The sequence below is a fragment of the Odocoileus virginianus genome, chromosome 13, assembly GCF_023699985.2.
Source record: "Odocoileus virginianus isolate 20LAN1187 ecotype Illinois chromosome 13, Ovbor_1.2, whole genome shotgun sequence".
Lineage (NCBI taxonomy): Eukaryota > Metazoa > Chordata > Mammalia > Artiodactyla > Cervidae > Odocoileus > Odocoileus virginianus.
This window is the reverse complement of record NC_069686.1, coordinates 61,219,065-61,244,252: the sequence shown is the minus strand read 5'-3', so window position 1 is coordinate 61,244,252 and position 25,188 is coordinate 61,219,065. Positions and strand designations below refer to the sequence as shown.

The window sequence follows — 25,188 nt, the reverse complement described above, 5'->3', positions numbered from 1 at the left end:
CAGCATTATGATAAAGCCCTTTGTGGTGTCACTGCAGCTCTGGCTGGTGACTGGGTAGCCAGCACCTTCACATGCTTAGTCCTTTGATCCTTACCAGGAACCAGGAGATAGGCAGCCCAGATCTTCAGGGCTTAGGCTCAGGCGAGCTCCCTCCCTAAAGTCCAGATGAGGATGTTGAAATACAAGGAAGAAGGAGATCTTTGGAAGGAATTAAAAAAGCATAGATCTTTCCTTTGAATTAGAGAAACAAAGTTCTCATAGGTAATGTGTTCTCTATTTTTGTCAAGTGATGGTTCATTATATATGTCAAACCTTGTTTCAGCTTCAGACTGAAAATTAGATTTAATGTAAATAGCTGAAAATGAAATTGAACCTAAGTGTTAAAAGCAGGACAGAGACATCAGTATGGGTGCCATTTCCAATTTTGAAGAGCTAGACAATGAGAAAGGCTTCGAGAGCACCCTGGAAATGTCAGTGTAAGTCATGAAACATATTAACAAAAGTACCTCCATAGCTAGGGGAAGTGAATCTTACAAGGAACTTACAGGTTTCATGTCACAGATTTTTCCTGCTATGTGTGTGCAAGGAAATTCCTGCCCTTCTCTGAGTCTCAGTTACCCCCTAAATCCACTTATTGCAATTCAGCCTGATAGTGTCTATGGTCCTATCCTTAAGGGCGAGGTTCTGCAGACAGCAGGAGGCCAAGGAGGGGTGTGACCAGCGTTTTCTTGGACATCCTTTCATCGCCATGGTCTCCAGTGTGGTCCACTCCAAACCTGATCCATCAGGTCACTCCCTAGAGGCACTTCAAATGCTGAGCTGAGTCCCCACCCTCAACATGAGCTCCAGCCCCTGCTCCCACCTGGCTTTCTCACTTCCCATCAGGAAGGTGGAAACTTCAGTAGTTCCCTGCACACAGCTGGCTGCTCTCTGCTCCTCCTGACTTTGCTACTATTGTTCCTTTGTCTTGAACAAACTCCCTCTTTTGCCTAATTCTCTCTTTTGTCATCCTTCAAAACTCACCCCATTATCACCTCCTCCAGGAAGTCTCCCTCCCCTTTCCAGACTGGGTCACTTCCCCTCTGCCATTCTACACAGCTCCAGACGCATGTGGCTGCACATCGCCACCCGGGACAACACAGCATGACCTGTTCCTGTCCCCCAAGTGACCTGGAAGCTCCCTGAGATCACAGTTGTGCACGGCTCCATTCTCCATCCCAGGGCTTAGCCCAGAGCTTGGGGCAAGTAGGATGCTGGGTGAAGCGACCGTTGTGCCCACGAGACAACCACCTGCAGCACGCATCACCACAGCACCAGGAGTGTGCAGGCTGATTAAAGACAAGGCTGGTTTCACTCAACTTGGAACCCTACCATCACCTGGCCTAGGAGTGTCCACAAGTGAATAAACGCTTGTCACATAACTGACTCTCCATAACCCACCCAGGAGCTGCTGGGCTCTCACCCTCCATCCAGGGAGGAGAGGCCACTGAGGTCCCTGGAGCCTTGTTACCCCCACGTGCAATCACTACTGGGCTGTACCGATTACTGGACATTTAGAAGCCGCTGGATACAAACAAGTGCATCTGGGAGCATCTGGGGCACACCTGCCCAAACAGAGGCAGAAGCATGACCTCTAGTGGTCCTTGTTGGCGTTGTTGGTCCAGGAAGGCACTGGGGGTTCCTAGTGGGAAAAGACTTGCAGTAATTCAGAGACTTTGCTGCCTAGAAAGAGCACTCCTGATATAAGAGACTTCTGGCAATTGAAACAGAATAAATGGCCACAGGACTGCATGGTAAATGTTAAATATATCTCTTTATTGTTGGTAAATTCTCATCAAAAGTCACAATGAAGAAAATATATTATATATATGTTTTAAAGTCTATGAAATTTTCAACTTAAAAAAACACTGGAATTTAAAAAACATTGGAAAAAATGCAAACATGGATGACAGGTATATTACAGTATAGATTTTTCTTAAAAGGCATGTTTTTTATACTTCACTATAATTTATTGAACATTCAGTATACAACACAGCCAATTTTCTGAGATGTAACCACAGCATATGTTTGTGCCAGTGCTTAGCAAAAGACTCTAGTTTACACTTATACTAATAAAATGGTTAAAAGGCATGTTTTTAAATGAGTCAACTTTAAAGAAATCCTCCTATTTTGTGATAAGAGCATTTGAAAGAAATATCTATTAAATCCAAGATTTCAAATGAGCAAATATATATATATATATATATATATATATATATATCAAGGAATAATAGACTTATCCTGTAATAACTTTTAATAAAGCATAATCTATAAAAATAGTGAAACACTATGTTGTACACCTGAAACTAACATAATATTGTAAATCAACTATACTTCAGTTAAAACAGATGAACAAAAAACGCCCCAAGGCTCTAATTCTATAGAAATCATCAGAGGATCTGTATATATCAGTACATGTCCTCTCCAAAATTAAAACTTTAACTCATTCCATCTTGTCATTTTCTCCAGATGTTACAATGGAAGTTCAGAATTGATCAGATCAGTCTTACTATGTTCATTTTCTGATTTGATTGTCTTTCTTTGGGGAAAGAAGAATGACACTTGTTTTTCTATTAAATGGGTAGAGGAAAAAATAACAACAAATAGTTAGTTCCTTGCTTAAACAGAAGTTCTATCAAAATGACTCTCTCCCTGATTTAGCTCAGAAATGAAGCTCATACTTATGTTGCACAGTAACATGGAGTCAGTCTCGTTTAGTTGTTTGCTGACCTATGTGCTTACAAACCCACAGCCTCTGGCATATACTGAAATATTCTCTGTACCCCCTTCATGAATAATAGCCTTGTCATAGTGAAGGGGCTTGCATAACTCAATGAGACATGCCATGCAGGGCCACCCAAGATGGACAAATCATACATAGTGAAAAGTTCAGACAAAATGTGATCCACTGGAGAAGAAAATGGAAACCAACTCCAATATTCTTGCCAGGAGAACCACATAAACAATATGAAAAGGCAAAAAGATATGACACCTGAAGATGAGACCCCCCCCCCCCAGGTCATAAGGTGTCCCATATGCTACTGGGGATGAACAGAGGGCAATTACTAATAGTGCCAGAAAGAATGAATGGCTGGGCCAAAGCAGACATGACACTCAGTCTGGTGGTGAAAGTGAAGCCTGATGCTATAAATAACAACACTGCATAGGAACCTGGAATGTTAGGTCCATGAATCAAGGTAAATTGGATGTGGTCAAGCAGGAGATGGCAAAATTGAACATCAATATCTTAGGAACCAGTGAACTAAAATGGATGGGAATAGGAAAACTTAATTCCAATAACCTTTATATCTACTACTGCGGGTAAGAATCCATTAGAAGAAATGGAGTAGTCCTCATATTCAACACAACAGTCCAAATTACAGTACTTGGGTACAATCTAAAAAGTGACAGAACAATCACGGTTTGTTTCCAAGGCAAATCATTCTTCATCACAGTAATCCAGTTCTATGCCCCAATCACTGATGCTGAAGAAGCTGAAGTTGAATGGTTCTATGAAGATCTACAACACCTTCTAGAGCTAACACCAAAAAAAAGATGTTCTTTTCATCATAGAGGATTGGAATGCGAAAGTAGGAAGTCAAGAAATACCCGGAATAACACACCAGTTTGACCTTAGAGTACAAAATAAAGCAGGACAAAGACTAACAGAGTTATCAAGAGAACACGCTGGTCATAGCAAATGCTCTTTTCCAACAACCCAAGAGATGACTCTACACATGGACATCACCAGATGGTCAATACCGAAATCAGACTGATTATGTTCTTTGCAGCCAAAGACGGAGAAGCTCTATCAGTCCAGTTCAGTTCATTCACTCAGTCATGTCTGACTCTTTGCAAGCCCATGGACTGCAGCACGCCAGGCTTCCCTGTCCATCACCAACTCCTAGAGCTTGCTCAAACTCATGTCCATTGAGTCGGTGATGCCATCCAGCCTCAATCATCCCTTCTCCTCCTGCCTTCAATCTTTCCCAGCATCAGGGTCTTTTAAATGAGTCAGTTCTGTGCATCAGGTGACCAAACTATTGGAACTTTAGCTTCAGCATCAGTCCTTCCAATGAACACCCAGGACTGATCTCCTTGCAGTCCAAGGGACTCTCAAGAGTCTTCTCCAACACCACAGTTCCAAAGCATCAATTCTTCAGCCCTCAGCTTCTTTATGGTCCAACTCTCACATTCATACATGACTACTAGAAAAACCATACCATTGACTACACGAACTTTTGTCAGCAAAGTAATGTCTCTGCTTTTTAATATGCTGTCTAGTTTGGTCATAGCTTTTCTTTCAAGGAGCCAGCATCTTTTAATTTCATGGCTGCAGTCACCATCTGCAGTGATTTTGGAGCCCCCCAAAATAAAGTCAGCCACTGTTTCTGCTGTTTCCCCATCTATTTGCCATGGATCATAGAGGAAGCAAGGTAATTCCAGAGAAATATCTACTTCTGCTTCATTGACTACGCTAAAGCCTTTGTGTGAATCACAACAAACTGGAAAATTCGAGATGGGAATAGTAGACCACTTTATGTCTCCCAAGAAACCTGTATGCAAGCCAAGAAGCAACAGTTAGAACTGGACATGGAACAACAGACTGGTTCAAAATTGGGAAAGGAGTATGACAAGGCTGTATATTGTCATCCTGTTTATTTAACTTATATGCTGAGTACATCATGTGAAAGGCCAGGCTGGATGAATCACAAGTGGGAACCAAGATTGCAGGAAATATATCAACAACCTCAGACATCCAGATGATACCACTCTTACGGCAGAAACTAAAGAGAAACTAAACAGCTTCTTGATGAGGTTGAAAGAGAAGACTGGAAAAGCTGGCTTAAAACTCAACATTCAAAAAACAAAGACAGGCATCTGGTCCTATCACATCACAGCAAACAGAAGAGGGGAAAGTGGAAGCAGTACAGATTCTATTTTCTTGGGCTCCAAAGTCACATGGTGGCTGCAGCTACAAAATTAAAAGATGCTGGCTCCTTGGAAGGACAGCTGTAACAAATCTAGACTATTAAAAAGCAGAGACATCATTTTGCCAACAAAGGTCCATATAATCAAAGTTATGGTTTTTCCAGCAGTCACATATGGATGTGGGAGTTGGACCATAAAGAAGGCTGAGCACTGAAGAGTTGATGCTTTTGAATTGTGGTGCTGAAAACTCTTGAGAGTCCCCTTGGACAGCAAGGAGATCAAACCAGTCAATCCTAGAGGAAATCAACCCTGTCTCGCTGTTCACACTCTTCACCCAACCCAGGCAAGGCACAATCAGGGAAGCTGAAAGAAAACTCAAGGAGCCTAGGAACTGCAGACGTGTGTCTCCTCTCGTGAGGGGCACAGCAAGGGAGCAGCAGCAGACTCGCTGTCTTCTCCCGTGGCTGACCCAGCCGACACAGCCATGACGCAGCCGTCATGCAGTCTCCACGCAGCCTCAGCCGCTGTTCAGTGGGGCTTAAACATATTTACAGAGCATAAGTGGCCCGTGGCCCAGCGGGTACACTCTGAGGCACATGCGCAGTGCTGTAAGTGAGCTCAGCTGTTACATAACCGTGTATTTATAAAACGTGGGGGGATAATGAGAAGCCATGGGGTGGGAGACCCTGACCACCGCCATCTTGGCTAATTTACTCACTCCCCACAGACACAGATTTCAAAAAGGACTTGGAAATTCCATTCCTTTTTGTCCACAATGCATAGCTTGCGGGGACAGGACCAGGGGTTGAACCTAGATCCTCAGCAGTGAGAGGCCTAACCACTGGGCCACCAAGGAATTCCCAGAAACGTCACCTTTTAAGACTGCTTTCTGGTCACCATTGAATGAATGTTACCTATTTAGTATATAAGTTTACTTTAACTCACAAAATAGAAAGAGTACTAGAAAGTGGCTATGAAACTTAACTGGGAAATAGATTCCATGGCTTCTTGCCACAATTCCAATCAATTTCGTATGAAGAACCTGTGGCCCTGGGGTGCCCTTAAGAGCGTGGCTCAGATGGTAAAGAATCCGCCTGCACTGCAGGAGACCCGGGTTTGATCCCTGGGTCGGGAAGATCCCCTGGAGAAGGGGCTGGCAGCCCGCTAAAGGATTCTTGCCTGGAGAATCCCATGGATAGAGGAGCCTGGCGGGCTACAGTTCACAGGGTCTCAGAGTTGAACATGACCGAGCGATCAACACTTTTCAAAGGCAAAGGCCTGATGGGGCGTCTGGTGTTGAAGGCTGACCAGGTGCCCTAAGGAAGCAGGGAGACCTGCCCCTGCCCCAGAGGGAAAGAGGGGTGCGGCGAAGGCAGGCGACAGGAGAATCGAGGAAAGTACGAGGGAGATTAAGGGAGGAGAGGGAACGTCCAGAGCAGAGGACCCTGAAGAAAGCCTTCTGATGCGGTGAAGACCTGGGAGGCCGCTCCGCACGGGGCGGGGTGGGGTGGGCTGCAACGTCCGCGACAAGGGCGGGCATTTTAGAGGATGGTGAGAGGTCCTGAGAGGCTGGGTAGACCGTCATCAGAAATCAGAGGAGAAAAAGGTTCCTGAAAAACGAGTTACGTGAGAAAAGGCGTGGCAGAGGGGGCGGAGGTGCCTTGCAAAGTATCGATCTTGACTAGCTCCCCCGCACCGTGAGGCCTCCGTGGCATCTTCACCCAGCGGTGCCCCGTCGCAGAGCTAACACCCACGGCCCGAGTGTGCGGCCCCAAGGCCGGCGCTCCTCCCCCGCCCCCAGGCACCGCCGGCTGCGCGGTCGCGGCTGGGAGGCGGCTGGTGGGGCGCGAGCTCAGCGGACACCAGAGGGCGGGACGGGGCCGCTGGCGTGGCCACGGGGGCTGCTCGCCCTCCCGGTTCCTACAGGGAAGAGGTTTGCGGGGGCAGTCAGGGGGGTGTGTAGGGGCTCATCGCAGCGCTGCGTTTCCACAACACGATTGCCCGTGATGGTAAGTGAAGCTCATACTTGAGGCAGTCCGTCAGTTTTCTCGGGAGGCCCGCTGAATCACCTGTAGGTCACTTAGGCGCAACAGGCGGGGCCTGCACACAGTGGGCTGAGACTGGGGGCCCAAGTGGGAAGACCGGCAAAGCCCTCAGGCACTGGGCATCCCCGAAGAGTGTGAGACAGGGGGACACGGGGGCGGGGGGAGAATCAACGTGAGAACGGAAAACTTCTACACTCGGGGCTAACGGGGAGGGGGCAGGGGAGCCAGCAGACAGCGCTGAGAGGAGAAGCAGAAAGAGCAGGAAGGCGGGCCCACCAACACCGCGGCCACTGCGGGAGAGGCCAGGTAGGCAGCAGGTGGGTAGGCAGCGGCCCTCGCGGCCGCCGCACCCCTCCCCCCGCACCCCTCCCTCATGCACCCCTCCCCCACACCCCTCCCTCATGCACCTCTGCCCCCACACCCCTCCCCTGCACCCCTCCCACACACACCCCTCCCCCGCACCCCTCCCCCCCACACCCCTCCCCCGCACCCCTCCCTCTCTTCTCCCCCCCCCCCCCGCACCCCTTCCCCGCACCCCATCCTTGCGTTCCTCAGGCCGCAGAAAACACATCAGGCTTCCAATCTGGGTTTGGAAAAGTACATTCTTGCCAGACTTTCTAGGATAATTGCTCTTAGCTCTTATTTCCAGTTACCTCTTGGCCCTCGGCCTTAAAAGAGCCATCCCTTTATAAAGAAACTTTAATTAAGTGCTTCCCCGAGGCCGTCTGACGCCATATTTGAGCTATTTAATTCAGTTGAGCAAACACTTAAGCCAAAAACTAAGCGAGGTCAGAGAAAGAGGTGAAGGGCACTGGCTTCTGTGGCCGCACAATAGGAATGAAGAACACGCCGAGATGCCAGGAGGACACGTGAGGGGCGAGGGGAAGGTCAAGGAGAGCGGTTGGCAGGGCTGGATGAGCTTTCACTAGGGAGTGCTGGAGCTCAGAGGCCAGGGAGGGGAGCCCCCAGGCCGGCGGAGGGAAGGAGCCGGCTGGTCTGGGTGGTGTCCTGCAGAAACAGTATCCAGGATGCAGACATGATCAGATCTGGGCTTTAGGAAGGTATTTTACTGTTTGCGTGTTCCTCTTCAATAAACCTGATATACACACACACACACACACACCCATACACCTATATATATATATATATATATATATATATATATATATATATTTTATAAAAAGGGCGAGAGAGAAGCCTGTAAAGGAATGAGACCTAGAACAGTCAGAGATGGAAGGAGAGAGCTGAGTCAGGAAGATACCACGAATAAGGCTGAAGAAGGTGTCCTGGTTTTACAGGAAGATCACTGGTGACTTTGCCCCCAAGAGCCTGGCAGAGATGGAAGCAGATGGCAAGGGGCTCTGATTCCTGGAACACGAAGCGCCATCCCCCCGCCTTAAATAAGATGTTTTAACCATTAAAGACCAAAGAAGGGATAATGTTTTCCTACACCTACACCACTGAAGCACCTCTGCAGGAAAAGAAATCTGCATGCGTATGTAAAGCAATCTGTCCCTGACAGAGGACACGACTGGCACAGCATGAGTTGACCGATCCAGTGTGGAAGGGGCTGCAATTACCAGAACGCTTAGGGAAGCTCCTCTCCACTGTGTCCACAGCAGGACACAGCTGCCGGCCCTTAACTGGCCACCAAGCCTCGGGGACACGGGCAGGCCCGCCTGACAGGCTGGGAAGCTGGCCTGGGGCCACATTTTCAATTGTGCTGAAATGAAGACACTTCATAGGCAAGATCTCCTCCTATCTGAGGCTCTCGTCCAACAGACAACTCAGGAAGGTAAGCGAGAGTCTACTTTTCCATATTTTTACCACAGGTTTAAAATAAGGTACTTTGCTTAATTAAGTGTGGAATCTAAGAAAAGGATACGGATGAACTTATTTACAAAACAGAGATAGACTCAGAGACTTAAACAAACTTATGGTTACCAAACGAGAAGGTGGAAGGGGGATACATCAGGAGTTTGGAATTAATGTGTGCTGACACTGTATATAAAATTTAAAAAAGGACCTACTATATAGCATGGGGAACTATATTCAGTATCTTATAATAACCTACAAAGGGAAAGAATCTGAATAAGAAATATATATGTTTACAACTGAATCAGTCTGCTGTACACCTGAAACCAATGTTGCCAACCCAGGTTCTTGGACTCTGCAATCAATAGAAATTTCTTGATAAGAGACCAGATGAGTAATTCAGGCAAGACTTTACTGGGACTGGTGCTGCAGCAGTGAGGAGCGAGAATAAGCAACAGGTGCCCTTGCTGGCTCCCTGAGTGGGGGTAGTGAGCTGATTAAAGGGTGGGGATGGAGGCAGACGCAGGGGTTGGGCCACAGGGATGGCTTGGGTGGTCTGCCCACCCCCTTGGTGGTGCTGCGTGTAGGGAGCATGCACAGTACCATGTTTGCTCCAAGCTCTTCAGAAATGGCAGTTGGGCTTTTTGGTCTTTTTGCATCTTGTCCAGAATTTGCCCCAGCTGCACCTGCACACAGTTATTTTCAGTCTCATAGTTTTCTTCGTGTTTTGTATGTAGCTTCCCTGGTGGCTGATGGTAAAGAATTTGCCTGCAATGCAGGAGACCTGGGTTCAATCCCTGGGTTTGGAAGATCCCCTGGAGAAGAAAATGGCAACCCACTCCAGTATTCTTGCCCAGAGAATCCCATGGACAGAGGAGCCTGGCAGCCTAAAGTCCATGGGGTCAAAAAGAGTCAGACATGACTGAGCGACTAGCACACAGCTCAAGGAGATATTTGTCCAGACGCAGGTACTACGGAAAGGGGCCCCAGGATTTAGGTCCCAGCCCGTGTCATTCTCTTCTGAGGGATTCTGCACCCTTGTTTTCAAGGAGGCAAAAGTCTCTCCAAACTTCTTGCTGGACAGGGGCCGCAGACCCTAGCCTACCATAGAGGTGTAGAAGTCCCTCACTGACTGTTCCAGTTCAGTTCAGTTGCTCAGTCATGTCCGACTCTTTGCGACCCCATAAACTGCAGCATGCCAGGCCTCCCTGTCCATCACCAACTCCTGGAGTCCACCCAAACTCATGTCCACTGAGTTGGTGATGCCATCCAACCATCTCATCCTCTGTCATCCCCTTCTCCTCCTGCCCTCAATCTTTCCCAGCATCAGGGTCTTTTCTAATGAGTCAGTTCTTCACATCAGGTGGCCAAAGTATTGGAACTTCAGCTTCAGCATCAGTCCTTCCAATGAATATTCATGGTTGATTTCCTTTAGGATTGACTGATTTGATCTCCTTGCAGTCCAAGGGACTCTCAAGAGTCTTCTGCAGCACCATAATTTGAAATCAATTCTTCGGTGCTCAGCCTTCTTTATGGTCCAGCTCTCACATCCATACATGATTACTGGAAAAACCATAGCTTTGTCTAAATAGACCTTTGTAGGTAAAGTGATGTCTCTGCTTTTTAATACACTGTCTAGGTTTGTCATAGCTTTTCTTCCAAGGAACAAGCATCTTTTCATTTCATGGCTGCAGTCACTGTCTGTAGTTTATCAGTTCTAGTAGCTTTTGTGTAGAGTTTTTAGGGTTTTCTATATATAATATCATACCATCTGCATCCAATGACAATTTTACCTCTTCCCTTAATGTGGCTACTTATTATTTATTTTCCTTGTCTGGGGCTAGGCCCTCCAATACTATGTTGAAAAGAAATGGTGAGAATGTCTTGTTTCAGATTTTAGCTGGGAAGGCTTTCAGCTTTTCACCATTGACTATTCTATTGACTGTGAGTTTCTCATAAGTAGTTTTTTTTTTAATGGTGAGATATGTACCCTCTATATCCACTTTGTTAAGAAATTTTATCATGCATGGGGTTGAATTTATCAAATGTTTTTCTGCATCTGTTGAGATGATCATATGGTTTTGGTCTTTTATTGTGATCTATCACACTGATTGATTTGCATATGTTGAACCATCCTTATGACTCTGGGATGAATCCAATTTGGCAGTGGTGTATGATACTTCTGTGTTGTTAGATTTGGTTTGCTGATACTTTGTGAGACCTTTTGCATCCATATTCATCAAAGATACTGGCCTATAATTTTCTTTTTTTTGGTGGTGTCTTTGTCTGGTTTTGGTATGAGGGTGAAGATGGCTTCATAGAATGCTTTTGTTCCTCTTCAATCTTTTGGGAAAGTTTGAGGGTAAATATAAGTTATTTTCTGTTTAGTAGGATTCACTTGTGAAGTCATCTGGTCCTGGACTTAGGTTTGTAAGAAGTTTTTTATATTTTCTTCTTTTTTCACAGATTCTATTTCACTTCTAGAGATCAGTCTGTTTATTTCTTCTTGGTTCAATTTTGGATGGACTGTATGTTTTTAGAAACTTATCCATATATTCTGTGTTATCTAGTTTTTTTGCATGTGATTATTCACAGTATTCTCTTATAGTTTTTGTATTTCTGTGATATCAGTTATTATTTCCCCCTTTTCATTTCTTATTTTGTTTAATTGGGTGTTCTCTTTCTTCTTGGTGAGCCTGGCCAGAGTTCATCAATTTGGTTTACCGTTTCAAAGAACCAACTGTTGGTTTTATTGACTTGTTTCCATTTTTTAAAATCTATATTGTTACTTATTTCATCTCTGACCTTCATCTATCCTTCATTCTGCTGACTTTGGATCTTATTTGTTCTTCTGTTTCTAATTCTATTAGGTAGTAGGGTTAAGTTGTTTGAAAATTTTCTGTTTTTTGAGGAAGGCCTGTATGAACTTCCCTCTAAGAACTGCTTTTGCTACATCCAATAAATTTTGTATGGCTGTGTTTTCATGGTCATTTGTCTCAGGTATTTTTTAATTTCCTTTTTGTTTGCACTGTTGACAAATTGGCTTTTTAGTAGCATATTGTTTAGTTTCTATGTAATCAGTTTTTTTCCCTCATTTCTTTCTCTGTGGTTGATTTCTATTAACACTTTCATGCCATCATGGTCAGAAAAGATACTTGAAACAATTTCTATTCTCTTAAGTTTTTAAACCCTTATTTCTGCTCTAATATATGGTCAATCTAGAGCATTTCATGTGCACTTGAAAAGAGTGTGACTCTTGAGGTTTTGGACATAATGCTATAAAACATCAACTAAGTCTAACTGTTCTATTTTATTATTTTGGTTTTTTCCTTGACAAAGATTTTGTTTTAATTCTATTTTAGTTTTTGGTTTTCCAGGTGGGACTTGACAAAAGCTTTTATTAAAAAAATTTTTTTTTAGTTGGAGGATAATCGCTTTACAAGGTTGTATCCATTTCTGCTGTAGAACAACATGAATCAGCTGTGAGCATACATACGCCTCCTCCCACCCTGCCTTGAGGTCCCCACAGAGCACTGCGTTGAGCTCCCCGTGCTATACAGCAGCTTTCTGCTCGTGATCTGTTTTTGGTAGCATATGTGTATGTCGATGCAACTCTTTCAGCCCTTTCAGTTCATCCCACCCTCTGTTTTTCCCACTCTGTCCACAAGTCTGCTCTCTACATCTGCATCTCTATTCCTGCCCTGCAAATAGGTTCATCAGTACCATTTTTCTAGATTACATACATGTGTGTTAATATACAAAATTTGTTTTTCTCTTTCTGACTGAATTCACTCTGTGTGACAGATTCTAGGTTCACCCACATCACTACACATGACCCAGTTTCATTGCTTTTCGTTAAGGCTGAGTACTGTTCCATTTTATATATGTGCCACATGTATCTTTATCTGCTCATCTGTTGGTGGACATCTAGCTTGCTTCCATGTCCTGGCTGTTGTAAAACTGTAGTTGCCAAGTCGTGTCCAGCTCTTCGCGACCCCATGGCCTGCCAGGCGCCCCTGTCCGTGGGCTCCTCTAGGCAAGAATACTGGAGTGGGCTGCCATGCCCTCCTCCAGAGCTGTTGTAAATAGAGCTGCAGTGAACACTGGGGTACAGATGTCTTTTTCAGTTACGGTTTTCTCAGGGTATATGCCCAATAGTGGGATTGCTGGGTCATATGGTAGTTTTATTCCTAGTTTCTTAAGGAATCTCCATCTGTTCTCCATAGTGGCTGTATCAATTTACATTCCCACCAACAGTGAAAGAGGGTTCCCTTTTCTTCACATCCTCTCCAGGATTTAGTCTGTTCATTTTTTTTATAATGACCATTTTGATCCACATGAGGTGATAGCTCATTGTAGTTTTTATTTGCATTTCTCTAATAATGAGCAATGTTGAGCATCTTTTCGTGTGTTTGTTGGTCATCTATATGTGTGTCCTTTTTGAGGACATTTCTGTTTAGGTCTTCTATCCAATTTTGAATGGGCTGTTTGTTTTTCTGATATTGAGCTGCATGAAGTACTTTATATTCTGGAGATTAAACCTTTGTCAGTTGCTTCATTTGCAATTATTTTCTTCCATTCTGAAGGTTGTCTTTTCATTTTGTTTATGGTCTCCTTTGTTGTACAAAAGCTTTTAAGTTTACTTAGGTCCCATTTGTTTATTTTTGTTTTTATTTCCATTACTCTTGGAGGTGGGTCAAAGGAGATCTTGCTGTGATTTATGACAAAGAGTGTTCAGCCTGTGTTGTCCTCTAAAAGTTTAATAGTCTCTGGCCTGACATTTAGGTCTTTCATCGATTTTGAGTTTATTTTTGTGTGTGGTGTTAGGAAGTGTTCTAATTCATTCTTTTACATGTAGCTGTTCAGTTTTCCCAGCACCACTTATTGAAGAGGCTGTCTTTTCTCCATTATGTATTCTTGCCTCCTTTGTCAAAGGTAAAGTGCCCACAGATGCATAGGTTTATCTCAGATTTCCGTCCTGTTCCTCTGAACTGTGTTTCTGTGTTTGTGCCAGCACCATACTGTCTTGATGACTGTAGCTTTGTAGTATAGTCTGAAGTCAGGGAGGCTGATTCCTCCGCTCCATTCTTCCTTCTCAAGCTTGCTTTGGCTACTCAGAGTCTTTTGTGTTTACAAACAAATTGTAAAATTTTTTGTTCTAGTTCTGTGAAAAATGCTGTTAGTAAGTTGATAGGGATTGCATTGAAACTGTAGATTGTTTTGGGTAGTATAGTCATTTTCACAATATTTATTCTTCCAGTTCAAGAACATAGTATCTCTCTCCATCTGTGTCATCTTTCTTTCCTCATTGTTTTGTAGTTTTCTGTGTCTTGTCTCCTAAAGTAGGTTTATTGATTTTTTTTCTATTTTTCTTTTAATCTCTACTTCATTTCCTCTCTGATCTTCACTATTTCCTTTCTTCTGTTGCCTTTAGGTTTTGTTTGTTGTTCTTTTTCTAATTATTTCAGGTGGTAGGTTATGTTATTTAATTGAGATTTTTCTTGGGGTTTTTTTGTTTGTTTGTTTGTTTAGGAAAGCCTGGATCACTATGAACTTCTCTCTGAGAAATGCTTTGGCTGCATCTCATAGATTTTGTATGGTTGTGTTTTCACTGTCATTTGCTTCAAGTTATTTTTTTTCAGCTGCTCTTAGATTTCATTGTTGACTCATTGGTCTCATCAATATCATGTCATCTAGTCTCCGTGTAATCAGTTTTCTATCATTTTCTTTTTCTGTGGTTGACTTCTAGTTTCATGCCATTGTTGTCAGAAAAGATGCTTGAAATAATTTCTGCATTCTTAAATTTATTGAGATTTGTTTCTGCCCTAGTATGTGGTCTATCCCAGGGAATGTTCCATGTGTACTTGAAAAGAATGTGTATTCTGGGTTTTTTGAATGTGATGTCCTGTAATTATCTGTTGAGTCTAACTATTGTATCATTTAGGATCTCTGTTGCTTTATTGTTTTTCTGTCTAGAAGATCTTTCCATTGATGTCAGGGTGGGTGTTACATTCTCCTACTATTATTGTATACCTGCCAGTTTCTCCTTTTATGTCTGTTAGTACTTGTTTTATATATATGAGTGCTCCTATACTGGGTTGCCTATATGTTGACAACTATAATATCCTCTTCTTATATTGATCCTTTTATCATTATATAATGTCCTCTTTCTTTGTGGCCTTTGTTTCAAAGTCCGTTTTGTCTAATGTGAGTGCTCCAACCCCCTCTCTTTTGTCCTTTTTGTTCACATGAAATCCGTTTCTCCACCCCCTCAGTGTTCAATGTATGTGTGTATGTTCCCCTGAAGAGGGCCTCTTGTAGACAGTATACTGTAGGCTTTTGTTTTGTTATTCAATCTGCCACTCTGTGTTTTTCAATTAGAGTATTTAGTCCATTGACATTTCAGTAACAATTGATAAATATATATTTATTGCCTTTGTAAACCTTGTTTTCTCATTGATTCTGCATTTCATTTCTTTTTATTTGGTGGTTTGATAACTTCTTTTTATTTTATGCTTGTGTTCACTTTCATTTTTATGAGCTCGTTGTATGTTTCTGACTTGTGGTTGCCCTGTTTTTCAAGTATGTTAATACCTTCCCATATCTACTTACAATATACTGATGGTCATTTAGGCTTAAACACATTCTTTAAAAAAAAACACTACATTTTCTTACTCTCCTCCTTCACATTTTATGATTTTGATGTCTTCTTTTACATCTTTATGTTTATTGTTTTGGTTTTCATTGTGGTAAATCATTGTTTTCACAAGTTGTTGGTTTTTTTTTTTTTTTTTAGTTTAAAAATCTGTCTTCAGGCTTATTTAAGTGATTTACTTTCCAGTTGTGGTTTTCCCTTTCCTATAGCTTCTTGCTTCTTTTCTATTTAGAGAAGACCTTTCAATATTTCTGTCAAGATAGGCTTGGTAGTGCTATTGTGTTCTTTTATTTTTGGCTTGTCTGAGAAATTCTTTATTTCTTCTTCTATTCTAAATTATAATCTTGTTGGGTAGAATATCCTAGGCTGTAGATTCTTCCTTTCTTGCCACTCCCTTCTTGCCTGTAACATATCTGTTCAGGAATCAATTGATAGCTTTATGGGAGTTCCCTTGTAATTGTTTTTCTCTGGCTGCCTTTAGAATTCTCTTTAAGTTTTGCCATTTCAATTATAATGTTTCTTGGTGTAGGTCTATTTGGGTTCCTCTTGTTTGGGACCCTCTATGCTTCCTGTACCTAGATATCTGTTTCCTTCTTTAGGTTTGGAAGTTTTCAGCCATAATTTCTTCAAATGCATTTTTTATCCCCTTTCCTCTTTCTTCTCCTTCTGGAATTATTATTATTATGCATAAATTGGCATAGGTCTCTTATATTGCTTTCATTTGTTTAAAATTTGGCTTTCTGTCTGCTGTTCTTATTGGGTGATTTCCATTATTCTATTTTCCAGATCACTTATTCTTTCTTCTGCATTCTGCTATTCATTGCCTTCAGCTCAGGTTTCATCCTGGCAAATGCACATTGTTCTTGCTTTGTCCTTCCAAATTATGATACAATTATTGTATTAAGCAAAAATCACAATAGTAGAAGACATTTATCAGTTGTATCAATAACCAGACAAAAAAGATCATCACAATTGCAAGTCATAAGGGAAACATGATTAACCTAAAAATATAAACTAATTACATACAATTTGGGGGATTAAGCAGAGTGATATGGTACGTGGAAGTGCATACATGCACATGTTTCCATCTGCCCATCCAGTCTTATATCTTTTGATTTGTGAATTTAATCCATTTACATTTCATGTAATTATTAATATGTATGATCCTATTACCATTTTCTTAATTGTTTCAGGTTTATTTTGTGTAGGTCTTTTTCTTCTCTTGTATTTCCTGCTTAGAGAAGTTCCTTGGCATTTGTTGTAAAGCTGGTTTGGTGGTGCTGAATTTTCTTAACTTTTGCTTGTCTGTACAGCATTTGATTTCTCTGTCAAATCTGAATGAGAGTCTTGCTGATTATTCTTGGTTGTAGGTTCTTCTCTTTCATCACATTAAATATATCATGCCATTCCCTTCTGGCTTGTAGAGTTCCTGTTGAGAAATCAGCTGATAACCTGATGGGTGTTTCCTTGGATGTTGCCTGTCATTTTTCCCTTGTTGATTTTAATATTTTATCTTTGTCTTTAATTTTTGTCAGTTTGATTACTATGTGTCTCAGTGGGTTCCTCCTTGGATTTATCCTGCTTGGGACTCTGTGCTTCCTGGACTTGGTTGACTATTTTCTTTCCCATGTTAGGGAAGTTTTCAGTCAGTATCTCTTCAAATATTTTCTCTGGTCCTTTCTCTCTCTCTTCTCCTTCTGGGACATCGATAATGAAAATGTTGATGCTTTTAATGTTCTCCCAGAGGTCTCTTAGGCTGTCTTCATTTTTTTCATTCTTTTTTCTATATTCTGTTTTGCAGCAGTGATTTCCACCGTTCTGTCCCCCAGGTCTTCTGTCCCCCTGTTTTTCTGCCTCAGTTACTCTGTTGATTCCTTCTAGTCTATTATTTGTCTGTCTTTGTTTTTTCTTTAGTTCTTCTAGGTCTTTGGTAAACATTTCTCACATCTTCTCCATTGTTTTCCTGAGATCCCGGATCATCTTCACTATCATTATTCTGAATTTTTTTCTGGAAGGTTGCCTATCTCCACTTCATTTAGTTCTCTTTCTGGGGTTCTATCCTGTTCCTTCATCTGGGATATAACTTTACTTCTGTAATGTGGTTTATCTTCTAGCCACTGTGGGATTGTTGTTATTCTTGCTTCTTCTGTCTACCCTCTGATGGAGGAGGTTAAGAGGCTTGTGTAAGCTTCCTGATGGAAGGGACTGGTGGTGGGAAAACTGGGTCTTGCTCTGATGGGCAAGGCTGTGCTCAGTAAAGCTTTAATCCAACTGTCTGCTGATGAATGGGGTTGTGCTGTCTTTCTGTTAGTTACTTGGCTGGAGACGACCCAGCCCTGTGGTCTGTGGACCTGATGGTAGAGTTAGTGGCAATCTCCAAGAGGACTTACGTCAAGGGGTCCCTTCCAGGACTGCCGCTGCCAGTATCGCCCTCCCCACGGCGAGCCACTGCTGACCCTGCCTCCCCAACACCAGCAGTAAGTTTGGGTCAGTCTCCTGTGAGGTCACTGCTCCTTTCCCCTGGGTCTTGGTTTGTGTGCTCCAAGAGAGGAGTCTATTTCCCCCAGGCATGTGGAAGTCCTGTAATTAAACCTCACTGACCTTCAAAGTCAGATTCCTTGGGGATTCCCAGTCCCTTTGTTGGACCCCCAGGCTGGGAAGCCTGATGTGGAACTAAGAACCTTCCTAACCGTGGGAGAACTTCTTTGGTATTATTGTTCTCCAGTTTGTGGGTTGCCCACCCAGAAGATATGGGATTTTATTTCATTGTGACTGTGCCCATCCTACAGTCTCATTGCACTTTCTTCTTTGTCTTTGGATGTGGGGTATCCTTTTTCGGTTTGTTCCAGCGTCCTCCTGCTGATGGTTGATCAACAGCTAGTTGCAGTTTTGGTGCTCTCACCGGAGATGAGCACATGGCCTTCTACTCTGCCACCTTGAGACACTAATCTGCATTTCTGTCAGTGTTGTTGTTGTTCAGTTGCCCAGTCGTGTCTGACTGTTTGCGACCCCGTGGACTGCAGCATGCCTGGGCTCCCTGTCGCTCACTCTTGTCTCCTGGAGTTTGCCCAAGTTCACCTCCATTGCATTGGTGATGCCATCCAGCCATCTCAACCTCTGATGCCCTCTCATCCTTCTGCCCTCAATCTCTCCCAGCATCAGGGCCTTTTCCAATGAGTTGGCTGTTCATATCAGATGACCAAAATACTGGAGCTTCAGCATCAGTCCTTCCAATGAATATTCATGGTTAATTTCCTTTAAGATTGACTGGTTTGATCTCCTTGTTAGTCTTCTCCAGCCCCACAGTTCAAACGCATCAATTCTTTGGCACTCTGCCTTCTTTACGTTCCAGCTCTTATAATGGTACATGACTACTGGGAAGACTGTGGCCTTGACTTTACAGACTTTTGTTGGCAGAGTGGTGTCTCTGCTTTTCAACACACTGTCTAGGTTTGCCATTGCTTTCCTGCCAGGAGGCAATCCTTTTCTGATTTCATGGCTGCAGTCACCATCCTCAGTGATTTTAGAGCCCAAGAAGATGAAATCTGTCAGTTTCCACCTTCTCCCCTGTTATTTGCCATGAAGTAATGGGGCCGGCTGCCATGATCTTAGTTTTTTTTTTGATATTTAGTTTCAAACTGGCTTTTTTACTCTCCTCCTTCACCCTCATCAAGAGGTTCTGTCAGTAGACATAATTAATTCTTTCAGTAGTTTCACTGTCTCCTTTTTGAACTGGGTGTCTTGTCAGACTGAAGAGGTCTGCTCCATTGTTCTTTCAGGGAAGTTCTCTTGATCTTTTAACTGGGAGTGGTTCCTTTGCTTCTTCATTTTTTCTTTTATTTCTCTTACTCTGAGTTTAGGAAAAAAACAATTATCTACTGTAGTCTCAGAGAGCTATTTTTGTGTGAGATCGTGCACATGTAGCTTGCCTGGGTTTAATATTTTTGGTGTGAAGGCTGTTTTTAGTATGCATGCCTGCTTCATCTTTCCTTAGCACATGCTGACCATTATTCCCTTAATTGGAGGAGTAGGCGTGGTGGCTAGCGCCTTCCCCCAGAGCATGTGGCAGCATCATGGAACTCATGTTTAGAGTTAGTAAAAGTATTTAATTTTCTCTCCTTCCCTGATTGCAGAACTCTCGTTCATACAGTTAGCTCAGACGATGTCTGGGTGGCAGGGCCTTGGCTTCTGTGACTTCAACTAGACCGACATGACAGACACTGCCTTTCTGGTTACCGTGGCTGTAAAACCACTCCTGTCAATAAACCATTTGTCCTCAGGGCTGTTAAAAGGTTCATGTAAACGATCAGACCTGCTGGAGTAAGTTTTCTCTATGGTCTTTATACACTGATGCAACATGTCTCTATTCTTGACAGCCGGAAGCACAGTTGCAGGGTTCAAGGTTTGGCACAATTTTAAGGGAATGTTGAGGGTATCCATTAAGAGAGGCTGACATCTATTAACCTTCCCCTAGTCAACCAATGATGTCCTTTGATCTCCAGCATAGATTGTACCTGTTGCTGCTGCTAAGTCACTTCAGTCGTATCTGACTCTGTGCAACCCGATAGATGGCAACCCACCAGGCTCCCCCGTCCCAGGGATTCTCCAGGCAGGAACACTGGAATGGGTTGCCATTTCCTTCCCCAATGCATGAAAGTGAAAAGTGAAAGTGAAGTCACTCAGTTGTGTCTGACTCTTCGCGACCCCATGGACTGCAGCCCACCAGGCTCCTCTGACCATGGGATTTTCCAGGCAAGAGTACTGGAGTGGGGTGCCATTGCCTTCTCCGGATTGTACCTGATGATGGGTTAATCCATCCAAGTGTTGTCCCAGGGTTAACTTGGAAGCTCACTAACCAACAGCTGTGGCTGTTGCTGCCTGCAGGCCACTTGGCCATCCCAGAGCCACTGGTCTCTGTTCTGGCCCAGCCTTTGGGTCAGAACTCCTAGTGCTGTTATGAATGTATAGGGTAAAGGGCTTGTCCAAATTTGGAAGCCCAGTTGCTGGTGCTTTCCTCAGCTCAGTCTTTAGAGTCTTAAAGGCCTGCTGGTGGTCCTTACTCCACTAAAGGTGTTCCCTTTCTCCTCCCTTTAGAGCATCATATTGGGGTTTTGCTGCACGTGTGTACTTAGTCATCTCTGACTCTTTGTGACCCTGTTTGCTGTAGCCCACCAGGCTCCTCTGTCCATGGGATCTCCCAGGCAAGAATACTGGAGTGGATTGCCATTTTCTTCTCCATGGGATCTTCTCAACCCAGGGAGCGAACCTGTGTCTCCTGCATTGGCAGGCGCATTCTTTACCCCTTAGCCACCAGGGAAGTCAGGGTTTTGGTACAAGGCCATGGTCTGGAGTCCAGATAGGACAGAACCCAGCATCCTGAGAAAGCCTCAGATCCACCTCTTTGTGGCTGGAGATGGTAATGCCCTCATTGCTGCTTTCAATCTATGGCCAGAGCCTTACATCCCCTTTTTGCCAGAAAACGTGGGACTTTACCAGTGTTTTGGTCTGAGTCTTGCTTTGTCACACTACGTATCAATCAGTCATCAACTTTTTGTAGCAGAGTTCCCTTCTCAAGGCTCAGCTCCCTCGGCCCCCTTGCTAACACGTTTCTAGAAAGATGGGAGCTCTCCTGAAAACCCTATGGAAGCACTGTCCAGGTATATTGGGTAGCCTCCGGGGCAAATGGGTCCCTCCATTCAAAAGCACCTGGAGAAGGAAATGGCAACACACTCCAGTATTCTTGCCTGGACAATCCCATGGACAGAGGAGCCTGGTGGGGGCTATAGTCCATGGGGTTGCACAGAGTCGGAAATGACTGAGCAACTAGATAACAACAACATTCAAAGGCAAAAAGGCTTTAAGAGTCTGGAGGTCAGGGAATACAGAAATGCATCTCTGAGGTCCAAAATAGAGAAATACTGGGTTCTCCCTGGCACTTGGGTGAGGAGGGCGTGTGGGCTTGTCACTGGTGGGTGAATAGGGGTGACTGCCTCATTCACTGCTTATAAGTCTTGAGCAAACCCATCTTCCCTGTGAGCCTTCTGAATGGGGAGGATCAGGGTGATACAAGGGGATTGGCAGGGCCTAATGAGTCCATGTTTTAGGAATTTGGTGAGCTGCAGTTGGATCCCTCTCAGGGCCTCAGGCTTTAAAGGATATTATCTCTTGCAGGGGTGTTTTTCCCCAGGCCTTCAGAGGAACCTGTTTTGCCCTTTCTGACACTGAGGTATCACAAACTGCAGGATCCATCTATTCTCTAATTTCTTGGGGGATGTCTTGGGGAATACTTTGATGCACAACTGACTGGTCATCTGGGGCTCCTAATAGAGACATTCTCTATTCAAATTCTTTACCTCCTTGGACTTCACCTTGTCCCAAGAAAGCTGTGCTCCATCGCTCAGTCATGTCTGACTCTTTGGGACCCCATGGACTGTAGTCCACCAGACTCCTCTGTTCATGGAAGCTTCCAGGCTTGGAGTGGGTTCCCATTTCTTCCTCCACAGGGTCTTCCCAACCCAGGGATCAAACCCTGGTTTCTTGTGTCTCCTGCATTGACAAACAGGTTCTTTACCACTGTACCACCTGAACATACTAGTTCCTAACTTATTTAGCCAATCTCTCCCAAGGAGGGGAACAGGGCATTCTGGCATATACAAGAAGGAATGTGTAATAGTAATGGGCCCAATTCTGCAGGCAAAGGGAGACGTAAATCACCCTACTTTTGGCTGTCTATCAGCTCCCATCACAGCATAGTCATGTTTGGAGAGAGCTGGCCAAATCAGAACAGAGCAGGCAGCTCCAGTGTCTACAAGACATTCATTTCTCCTCCCTGCCACATCAAGGGTGACGTGAAACTCTGCTGATGTAATGAGGATGGATCAGTGGGATCTGGAAGCTAGCAGGCTCTCAGCCCCTTCAGTTGGTATGTGAGAATCTCTCATCTGAGAGATTTGTGAGGAACTGAGGTCAGTTGGGGTTGTCCCTTGGGCATCCCACAGGAGGGTGCTCTGACATTCTCCCTCCCAGTACGCCTTCTGCTGACAAAAGAAACATTAGTTCAGGCCCAGGCAGCTTCTTGGCTGTTTGTCCAGCCTTCTTCTCCCTCTAGAGTCCCCTTGATGTGTGGGGTGAATCAGAGCAGCCAAAAGTTGTGTTTTCTTTATTAGCCTCTTACTCTTATTGGCTGCCTCTATTAAGTCTCAGATATTACTGTCAACTGAGAAAAAAAATGCACAACACGAGAGCTGTGAGTTAAGTTTTATTTGGGACCAATTGAAGACTATAGCCTGGGAGACAGCATTTTAGATAGCCCTAAGAAACTGCTCCAGAGAGGTGGTGGAGGAGGGGGAAGTCAGTATGTATGTGATTTTGGTGAAGAGGGGGAGTATGTGCAATCAAGCACACGTTTCTGCATAAGGTTGCTGCTACTCTCTTGAAGGTTACTGCTAGTTATGAGGAGCAGACATCACCATTTGTGATCTTACTGCTTTCTAGAAATGATGAGTTGTAAGAATTGGACTCTTAAAATTTTCTCCTAAAAATATGTAACTTTCTGAAGACCTGTTCTGCCAGTTCTTCCCAGAGCACAGAGTGCCTTATTCATGGTCTTCATTCTGAACTCCTTTCAGGATGTGTTGAAAGTCAGCAACTGCAGTGGCTTAATCCTTACAGAGGCAGATGGCAAGTGCCAATTTTTAGTGGCCAGGACTCCATCATAGTAAGAAATTTGGTCATGGTTTGGGAGGCATTTCATCCCATGGTGTTAGGAATGCTCATTCCCAGATCGGGCAAAGACTTCATTGACAGGCCATTCAGTGTGCTGTTATTACTGGCCTAGGCTTTAACAGTAGCCAGAAGTCTCTGGACCACCAGTCTCTGGCCTCTTACGGTTCAGAGAAATATTATATTCCCTCTTGTTGCTTCTTTACATGTCTAGAGTTACACTACTACAATCATTGATCTCATATAGAACTGTATCTTTGGTCAACAGCTTCTAGTTATTATTATTTTTATTGGAGGCTCAATCACACATTTGGTAATGTGAGAAACAATAATCTTGTAAAACAGTCAAAATACAAATAATACATCTAATAACATTACTAGAGTTGTAATATTTAAGCCAAGAGCTTCCTTTACCAAACTAGTTTTTGAAGAAGTCAAGACTAGGGAGTGGGTCACTTAAGGCAGAGATCTGATTTTTCATATTGTTTATTAAGCATGTTACATTAGAGGATTCATCAGGTATGAAAACACAGCTTTCAGTATGAATTATGGCATAGGTGCCTCCCTGAAATGTTGTAAGGATGTCAAGGGCCATGCGATTTTGTAGCACTGTTTGGAGAAAAACAGTGGAGACCTCAGAATTCAGTAGGTTAATACTCTGATTACTATCATGTAAAGCCTCTTGACTAAATTTTGTTAAGGTTTTGATATGACTACTTAGCTTCCCAGGGGGCACTAGTAGTAAAGAATTTGCCTGCCAGTGCAGGAGATGCAAGAGATGTGGGTTCGATCTCTGGGTTAGGGAAGATCCCCTGAAGAAGGAAATGGCAATCCGCTCTAGTATTCTTGCCTGGAAAATTCCATGGACAGAGAAGCCTGGTGGGCTCTTTAGTCTGTGGAGTTTCAAAGAGTCAGATATGACTGAATACACATCTTTCAGTTCTATTGAAGGCACAAAAATAGCTACTAAATGGTCATATTAGTGGAATACAGATCTCTTCACCCATCAGGCTAGTACCAATGGTAAATTGGCTGGGACCATCTCTGAATTGTTACACTATGACCTTGAGTCAAAGAGGATCCTAGGATACATCATCTTATCCATCCTGGGATACCTGTCCAAACCAAGGCCACGTATTAGTACCACAAATCTACTGACTTTCTTTAGGTGCAGCCCATTGAATCTCTGGTCATCTGACTCAATCTGTACTGTACCAGTCCTTATCTCTAAGAGTAATAATATGTAGGCATTGTTCATAAGGCACCCACCCTGATTTTCTAATGTTACTAGGCTGATCATCATTAGTATGATTTAATTGTTCCAAGATAGAGGAGCCTTATAGACCATATCCTGGTGTTAACCACATAAATCTATCCCACAATTGTGGGAGGTTTCCTTCTAATAAAAGGGAGGTTATGGTTTTTGATTGAGATTTAGGTCATTTTTCTGATTGAACTTGAGTGATCCTAAAAGGAAATTCATACTTATGGTGAGTCAGATCAGGTATTACTAATTGGCCAGGTGAAGAAATCTCACCTAGTAATATCAGTAACCAGAATAGGACTGGATTTTCTTTCTTCTAAAATAAGTTTCCTAAGGGCCATCCAATCAGAGCCTGGGAATGGAGAAATCCACCAAGGTAACCCAGAGTTACCAGACATAGTTAATTGGCCACAAATCCAATAGCTGGATTGATTTTTAAAGTTAACAGGATCCTGCTCATGACAATAAAACATTTGATTCATATGCAAAGGTCCAAGAAGTCAGGGAAACACTTAATGATCATACGGGTCAGATCCAGGATCTCAGGTTGTCAACTTCTGATGTCATCATCTTCTCGTCCTAGTAGGTGTGTAGTTTCTCCTCTGCTTGACTGTTGTTTTAAAGTAAGTTTGAGATCAGCAGTCTTTCTGTAACCAATCCAGTGCAGGGGCCCTTTTTAAGTGGGAAATATGAATCTAAGAGTCAATTCCCTTTAA

The 25,188-nt window shown here is 43.5% G+C and overlaps 1 long non-coding RNA gene across 2 annotated transcripts in view; it reads left to right on the top strand.

The window, feature by feature from the left end:
• The first annotated feature begins 6,871 nt into the window (after positions 1-6,871).
• Positions 6,872-25,188, top strand: part of LOC139038086 (uncharacterized) — a 43,966-nt gene continuing 25,649 nt past the window's right edge. Inside the window, exons 1-2 of one of the 2 annotated variants that reach the window (XR_011491027.1) lie at positions 6,872-6,980; positions 8,315-8,811. This is a non-coding gene — a long non-coding RNA (uncharacterized lncRNA). Of the gene's footprint in view, positions 6,981-8,208; positions 8,812-25,188 lie in introns of those variants that run through there. The other variant, XR_011491026.1, reaches the window with a different exon arrangement.